Raw genomic sequence first — 9,102 nt, forward strand, 5'->3', positions numbered from 1 at the left:
GGAATGGTGGTTTCCAGGGGCTGGGGGGAAGGGTAAACAGGGAGGTATTAGTCAATGCTATGGTTGGCATATATCCCCCAGAAATCATGTTAGAAACTTAATCCCCAATGTAACAGTATTAAGAGGTGGAGCCTTAAAGTGGTGGTTAGGCCATGAAGGCTCTGGCCTAATATTAATAGATTAGTGCCATCATCTCAGAATTGGGTTAGTTATCACCAGTGGGCTAGTTTGAACAGTGTTGTAACAGTGATCCTGTATCACACACGTGTTCTCTCTCTCCTTCCGTTCTTCCCCCCACTCTGTGCTCCTTTCCACCTGCCACCCTTCTGCAATGGGATAACTCTCCAGATGCCAGTGCCATGCTCTTGGACTTCCCAGCCTCCATAACTGTAAGCCAAATAAGCTTGTATTGTTGATAATTACCCAGTCTGTGGTATTCTGTTATAGCCTCAGAAAACAGACTAAGACAAAGAGTTCAAAGTGTCAGTTATGCAAGATGAATTAAGTCCTACCGTACAGCATAATGCCTATAGTTAACCATCCTATATCGTATACTTAATTTGCTAAGTGTAGATCACATGTTAAATGTTATCGCATGCACACACACAAATAATAGAGGGCAGAAGGAAACTTGAAAATGATGGGTAGATTCAGGACATGGATTGTGGTGATGAGCAGAGGGAGAAGGTGTATGCTTATCACAGGTGTATGCTTATCGCCAAACTCATTAAGTTGTATACATTAAATATGTACAGCTTTGATATGTCAATCATACGTCAAGAAAGTGGTTTAAAATAAAGAAACACACAAGGAACCAGGCTGGATGTTCCCAAATGCCCCAGAGGACATCTACATCAAAGCTTCTTCAAAGAGCTTTACCTATGGTGCCTGTTGCCTTACTTAGCCCTTGTTCCCTCCTTATCCACTGTTCTCTGGCTCATACCCCATATTGTCTGCTCAGGACGCCATAACAAAATACCACAGACTGGGGGCCTTCAACAGTAATGTATTTCTCACAGTTCTGGAGGCTGAGTCCCACATCAAGGTGCTGGCAGATTGCTTTCTTGAGAGGGGTCTGTCCCTGGCTTGGAGATGGCAGCCTTCTCCCTGTGCCTTCACAGCCACACACAGGGCTGCCTCTGCTCTCTCTCCCTCTTATGACACCACTCTGTTCATCAGGCCTGCACCCTCGTCACCTCATTTAGCCTTAGTTTCCACCTTAAAGTCCCTCTCTCAAAATACAGTCACATAGGGGGTTGGGACTTCAACATATGCATTTGGGGGGACATAATTGCTAGGACCATCAATTAATTACCTCACTATTATCAAATGTAACAGATCCCTCCTAGTCCTTTTCTTGACTTGTTTGACATTTGACATTGTTGACTACTTTTTCTTGAAAGATCAACATTGGATTTCATGACACTTCTCTTCCAGGCTCTGTACCTAACTAGTTTAGTGGCAGCTCCTTCTCAGTCTCCCTTGTAACTCTTGGCCTCTGTCCTTTAAATAACAATGCCTCCCACAGTTCTAGCCAAGGCCTTCTCTCCACTCCTCTGTGATCTCATCCACTCTCATGGCTTCAGCTCTCAATTTCCTGATGCTGCCAGCCCAGAACTCTCTCCGGAGCCCTAGATGAATCCACTTAGATGTAAGTAACGCACCATCTTTCCCCCTCCCAAACATGATACTCTCAGCATTCTTTTCTTATGAAAATGACCCCAACAGCCACCTCAGTGCTTGAGTCAGAAGCCTAGCCTGGGCTCCCCCAGAGGTGGCAGGTGCTCCTCCTCTGTGCTTCAGTACCCAGGGCAGCAGGCGCACTGGTGCAAGTGTTTCCTTGCCTGACTGCCCCTGAGTCTGGAAGGTTCTTGAGGGCAGACTTTGTTCTGTGTTGTATGCTGAGCTTCTAACATAATACATGACACATATAAACTTGGTGTAGTTCAATACAATTTATTGAATGTAGACATACATCGTCCAGTTGGAACATGATTTGGGAGTTGTAGGGGATGCTATGTTTTCCCACCTTTACCTAACCCCACCCCACTCCCACTTTAGCATGCAGGTATTTCCTCTCCCGACAGCTAACTGTTGGCCTGGGTTTCCCCTTTCCGGGATTGCCATGACTGCAGAGGGCTGCCTCCCTCCCAAGGTCATACTCTGTATTTGGGGACATCCTACATCTCAATGACTGGCTAACACAGAGGTATAAAATGTGGCCTCTTGCCCCAGAAAGGGACCATTAGGCAGGGTTATCATAGCTAGGAAGCCCTTAGTGAGACTGGCTGAGGCCTCTGTTGTAACTGAGAGCCCACCTTCTTCCTCTGCTCAATCACATTCCCTTTGTTCCCTCTGAGATGTTATTTCCAAGAGCACCAACATGAAATTTCCTGTACAAAAATCTCCATCTCAGTCTTGTCCCTGAAAACTCAAGCTGCCACAGGGGTGCAGTAGCTTCCAAATTTAATGTGACTTTTCTAGGATAAAGGTCAGGCTCTAGGCAGAATTGCAAAGTAGAAGAAAGTATCCATTGATTGATACCATTCTATTTTTGTGTTTCTCATGCATCTACTGTCATTCCCCCTCCACTTTATAGAACCCCAACATCTTCCTACTATCCAGAAAACCCCAGTCCATCGAAGCTCCTAGAGTCAGTTCTTCCACAATACTACAACGTCCTATCGTGCAAATAAAAGGCAATCAGATTCAACTTTTCCACACTAGTACAATAATGAAATCCCACTCCTCTTAATTTTCCTGTGGAACCAAAGGAAGTAGGAATTGGATGGTTTCCATAGGAAGTGGAATGTCTATCTAGATCCCAGAATAGAAGCAAGGATGTTGGGTCACCTAGAATCAGGAAGCCTTGCAAAGAACCTCACTATGGCCTTCCTACCCCAACCTTCTGTTACTCTGGCCAACTCATTCCTAATCTCTGCCTTTGCAGTTCAGTGTGTTCTACTGGGTTTGGAATGCTGCTGGCAACAGTGATGACAAGACCAAATGTGTTCTCCAAGTTAAGACTAAGCCTTTCATTCCAAAAATGCTTGGGTGTACATTGTGTGTCAGGCTCCATTCTAACTATTCCATAGGGATACCACAGGGGCTACAGTAAACCATGGCCCTAAGGAATAGATAAGGTCTAGCTAAGGACGGAGTTAAAGTTCACTTGGTGCAGTTCAAGTACATCAGGCTCCTCATCTCCATCACCCTTTTCAGATCCCCAGGACCACATGTCCTATTACACGTGGCTTCTCAGCCCAGCTTATGTCACCTTGGATTGCTACGTCGTACTTAGACTTAGCCACAGAGGAAACTATTAACAAACGGAGCCTATTGAGGGGGCTCATACTTGCCCTTCTTGCTTTTCTTGTTCCTCCATCTTCATTGGCAGAATTATATTTCCAGTGTATCACGCGTCCTATTAGAGGCGGCTTCTTGGTCCAGCTTTTATCACATTGGATCTTTTCATCAAGTCAGCATTTTCCATGGCCCTAGTGAAGGGAAGTGGGTAACCTCTCAAAGTGGAGGAGGAGTTAATTATTTCTTCCTCCTCTGTACTGTGTTCTTCTATATTGGGCTGCCCATCTTCATAAGGCTTATCTTCATCACCCTCTTCAACTCCATTGCCCTCTTCAGACCCCTGAGAACACACAGGTCCTTTTAGCTGTGGCTTCTCAGCACAGCTCATGTCACCTGGGATTGGTACATCGCCTTTAGCATTGCCACATAGGAAACTGGACAAATTCCAGCAGGGGGACCTAGCATCCTTTCTCGTTTCTTCATCTTCATCAGCCAAATCATATCCCTGATGTATCATACATCCTGTTAGTTGTGGCTCCTATCACACTGGATCATTGTATTGACTCCAGCATTTTGCATGGCCCTAATGAAGGAAAGTGGGTAACAACGTTCTCACCAACTGCAGGGGAACTTAATGATTGTTTCTTCCTCACCTGTATCGAGCTGTTCTGTATCTGGCTCGTCATCTTCGCAGTGCTTTTCTCGGGAGCCTGGCTTTCTCCCACCCTTGAAGTCCTGCTGGGCACTGGAATGTAGGATGGTCCTTAGCTTCCACACTGAAGGGCAGTTGCCTGTCCGGCTGGAGCTGCCTGACAGCAGTAGACTGGCACACTCTGACTTCAGGCTATGCTGGCTTTTAACCAACTGAACTTCACCTCTGGCTTTAGTATCAGGAGGTGGCAGGTTTTGGGGGAAAGCCTCATATCTACTCTTTTCTTTACCCGAGTTCATCCTCATGCCAGCACCTGAATTAGAGTTCTCTTTGTCTCCAACAACTGTAAGACCCTGCCTTGGAAACAGGAGCTCTTTGCTCATCTCCATTTGTCACGTCTTCTTCACCCTCAGGAGGGTTACAGAGCACACCCTGGCTTTCACAGGAACTCTGTGAAATCAGGTTACAATTTGTTCTTTGACAGTTTGCAAGAATTTGAGATTAGAGCCTAATTCAGGGGCAATTCCAGTGACTTTTTGAATTTCTTCCTCAGTTATTTTTATCCTATTAAGATTTTTTTTAAATTAGAGTTTATGTAATCATTTATTTTCATATATCCAGATGTCATTTTTTATTCTCATAATTTTTGATCATCTCTATATCTATCTATATACTTCCTTTCTCAGTTTTTATCTTTCTTGACTTCTTGCTACCACTTTTTCCATTATAGTATTTCCCCCCAAAGAATCATATATTTATTTCTTATTTCTACTGTTTCCTAAGTATAATTCATTTATTTCCTTTTTCATTTTCAGTATTTCCTCATTCCAAATTTTTTAGGGCTTTAAAATTTTTTTTTGCTCCTCCCCTTCCCCCTAAATTTTTTTTCAATTGAGTGAATAATTTATTTTCTTAATATATCCTCTTACTTTCGATAATGGATGTATTAAAACCTGTGAGTTTGCTTTTCAGCTCAGCTTTGCCTACATCTGATATATTTAAATATATTCTTCCAGTTTCAGCCTCTGACATAACAAAAGGTGTCCTGGACTAGCTCCTTCCTCCACTATGGAGGACTGAGGTAGGGAAGGAAGAGGAACAGCGTTCAAAGATAGGTTGGGGATAGTCTATGAAGGATTTTAAATACTAATTTAAGGAGTTCATACTTCATTTTTTTAAACAACACATCAAAACTTAAAAAAATTATTTTATAAACATCAGCACAATTAATTCACCGAAAGCCAAGTACAAAAAAACAAGAATCAGCTCTGGGAGATTGACAGAGTGGATATAATTATATACATAGCACTACTGAGGAAACTGAGGCTTAAAGAGATTAGCAGATGGTCAGGTGTACACAAGCAGAAAGTACACAGACACACCAGCCACCTTCCAAATTCGAACTCTTGACTCCTGGGGAGAGACAGGGAGGAAGAATTGGCACAGACACATCACTACTCACTGGCTGGCACTGAAAAAACTAACTATTAACTAAAATCAACATCCTACAGATACACTGTGTCTATTAATCACATTATTTTCATCCTTTCAGGGTAGTACATTCACATCAGTAAATGAAAAATATTTTTCTTGTATAGATACATAAACAGGCAAACCAGCATACACTGTAAGTGTACTGAAGAAACTTGTTATGAGTGAGCAGTCAGAACCAGGGCTTTGGGGGTTAAAAATCTCAATTTTAATATAATTTCATGTTCAGAAATAGAACTAATTATGAGGAGTGGCTTACATATTATTTTTCAAAATTTCACATGAAATACCTGCCCATACATGGTTTGGCTTTAACAGTAGCCAAAGGTCTAAGAATTACCCTACATCTCTGTACTCTATTAGGGAACATTTGCTTTCATGTCTATCGAAACCAGATCCAAGATTCCTCATATACAATTTTTTGGTGGTAAGGTCCAGCCCTCCCTAACCAAAGCATATAAAAACCTCAAATTATATAATTATAAGATTATTTAGTATTAATCTCCCAAAGGCCCTTTCTTCTCTCCTCTAACATAACTCTTAGATTTTTTTTTCACTTGCCAGTGTAGACCTGTCCTCAAAACTAATCTAACTGCTGGAATTTGAATTATCATCTCTCAGGTAGTATGAACCTATGTGATACTAATGTCAGTTTCTACATTTCAGAAGGGGAGGCAAAAGTTTTCCTCTGCCCTCTTAGGAATTTTAGCTGGGCCTGAGAATTAAATTGACATAAAATAACAGAAAAAAGCATATAAATGTATATGTTGTACATGACATGGGAGCCCTCACAAGGAAATGAAGACTCAAAGAAGCAGCAAAACCTAAATGCTTTTATATTAGGTTGAACAGTAAGAGGGAATTGTGAGAAAATAGCTAAATTATGTGTGGAGGCTATGAATAAGAATTATTTTAACAAAGTCTATTTGTACAGAATTCTCTCAGCTGTGATGCCCCATTGAAGAATGTTTCTTTTCTCCTGGTACAGGGAGGGCATCTTTCACATGGGAGTTTTTATTTCTTGTTTTCAGGAAGAAAGGGAGAGATTAGGATGTCTTCTTGCATCTGCTTTAGCTCAAAACAATCCCAATACCAAAGTGGCATATTTTGGGGTGGCATATTCTGCCTGTCTTCACAGTAAATAACTTCTTTTGGAAAATACTTTTGAGTGGCAATCACATGTTTGAATTATGAATGTATTACAATGAATGAAGTAGATTAATGATTTATGAGGACATTCATATGTATAAATCAGAAGTACTGGGAAAGAGTCTTGACATTCTCTTCAGTTACTTGAGAAATATCTTACAATTTCAGTTTTAGATTTCTACTTCTCCAATTTCTACTGAACTTATACACCATTTTTCAAAGTATCATTGTCACTACTTCTCTCTCACTGAAGAATGTGTGTGTGTGTGTGTGTGTGTATGGCTAATATCTTACTACAATACAGTTTCTGTTACAATAATTGAACCTGAACTTCTAATAATTAGGAGGGAAAATAGGAAGTTTGTGGATTGTAACATGCAGATCTTTATCAGGGATTTCATGCATGACCTAAAGATTGAAAATAATGGCAAATTTGACATCAACAGAGGAGGAAGCAAGTTTATCAAAAACCTAGCTGACCCTGTTTAAATTGCTATATTTATTTTAGCTAAAGAGCATGATCTTCTAATGTCTGTTGAACAGAAGAATGATTAGCAAAATAAGAAATGGTCTTGTTTATAGTGTGAACAGGATACTTAAAGTTTTTAAAATCCATTTATACTTTGACTTTCAAATTATGTTTTAAGGTAAGAATAAGCCTCAGAACTTGATTATTAATTATAATACTGTATTATTCCCATTTCATAGTTGAGGAATCAGATACACAGACGTTAAGTAGCTATTCCAAATTCTCCCAGCTACTAAGTGTAAACACCAAGATTTCAAACCAGATCTCCATAATTCTGTGTTCAATGCCAGAAAAATTATAATACCAGAGCTGTAACTTAAATATAGTCAGTCTATGGCAGGAAGATGTAGGAACTGGTTAAATAGTTGTTGACTGAATGGTTGGATTGTAGATTATTGTCTGCAGATTATTGCCAACCACTAAAAAATTTAACCAACGATGAAGTATCTTTGCATTTCATTAGTGTATTAATCCATTGTTATGTGGCAAATTATCCCCAAACTTAGCGGCTTGAAACAACAAACATTTATTATCTAACATTTTCCAAAGGTTAGAAATCGAGGAGTAAATCACCTGGGTGCTTCTGGCTCAGGGTCTCTCACCAGCTTGCAGTCATCTCAAGGCTTGACCGGAGCTGGAGAATCTGCTTCCAAGATCACTATGTTATTGGGTGGCCTCGGTTCATCACTGGCTGTTGACCAGAGGTCTCTGTTTCTTGTTACATGGGCCTCTCCGTAGGCTGTATAGGCTGTACTAGTGTCCTTATGACATGGTGGCTAGCTTCCCCAAGCACAAGTAATGAAGGTGGGAGAGTGGGTATAGGAGACAGAAAGAGACGTGAGAGGAAGAGCCAGAGAAGGGGAGAGAATGCTCTCAAGATGGAAGCCATGGTCTTTTGTAACCTAACATCAGATTTGAGTACCACCACTTCTGCCCCGTGCTGTTGGTCACATATACCAGACTGGACAGTGTGGGAACAGACTAAGCAAAGGTGAGAATACCAGGAGGTGGGGTTCATTGTGGGCCATTTTTAAAACTAGCTATCACAACTAGCCTAAGGAATTTGGAAGGAAGAGTTATCTAGAAGTAGCAAAGATCTCAAAAGCTGGATTCTCAATGATCATTTCACTTTATAAATTAGAAACATGAGACCAGAGAGAATAAAGTAGTTTCCCATTATTACCCAGTTCATTAAGAGTTGAATTAGGATCTCGCAAGTCTAGTTCCAAGGTTCTTTCCTGTATACTGATTAATGACCCATGGGTCATCAGACCACGGGCTTCATGAGAAGTGAGGCATTTAGCATTAACTGTAGGAACATTTACATAACACAACTCAGGTATCAGCTGGGGTCACATTATGCTTCAAGATTTAAATAAAATTTGGTTCATTCCCCCATTCTACATATACTGGGAAGCCCACTATCCCTTCTGAATATCTCTTCTGGTACCTGGGACATGTTTCCTCTTAGATACCTGTTATCAAGTTCCTGCTTCTGCTGAATACTGGGTCTTCACTATGTGCTTTAAGTAAGGGTTTCCCTACTCATGCTCTGTGCTGATGGACATTGCTCCATCTCTTTACCCTCCATGACCACAGAATCAGAGTTGTGTGCTTAGCAGTTTAATCATAGGGGTGGGTACTGAAGGGTGTTTATATCACAGAATAGCACAGCAAACCATTTAAAAGTGCATCTTAGAAATCTTCTTCTGTAAAGTCCCTTCATCTTCTCTACCACTTAGACATTTTCTCTTGGATTCCTGTTACGTTGCTGTCTGCCCTTTCTCTACCTGTCCAGTTAGGTTTTACTAGAATCTCAGAAATCCCTGTCCCTTTCTTATGCAGAGCATGTCCCATCCACCCTGTAGGACTGCATCTATTTTTTTTCCATCCCTGTGATTACCTGGAGAAGGACCTCATCTTAAGAACAAATATGCCCATTGAAGTATTTTCCTAAAATAGAGGATTTTCTCTC

Source organism: Propithecus coquereli, unplaced genomic scaffold, assembly GCF_000956105.1.
Source record: "Propithecus coquereli isolate 6110/MARCELLA unplaced genomic scaffold, Pcoq_1.0 Scaffold134, whole genome shotgun sequence".
Taxonomy (NCBI): domain Eukaryota; kingdom Metazoa; phylum Chordata; class Mammalia; order Primates; family Indriidae; genus Propithecus; species Propithecus coquereli.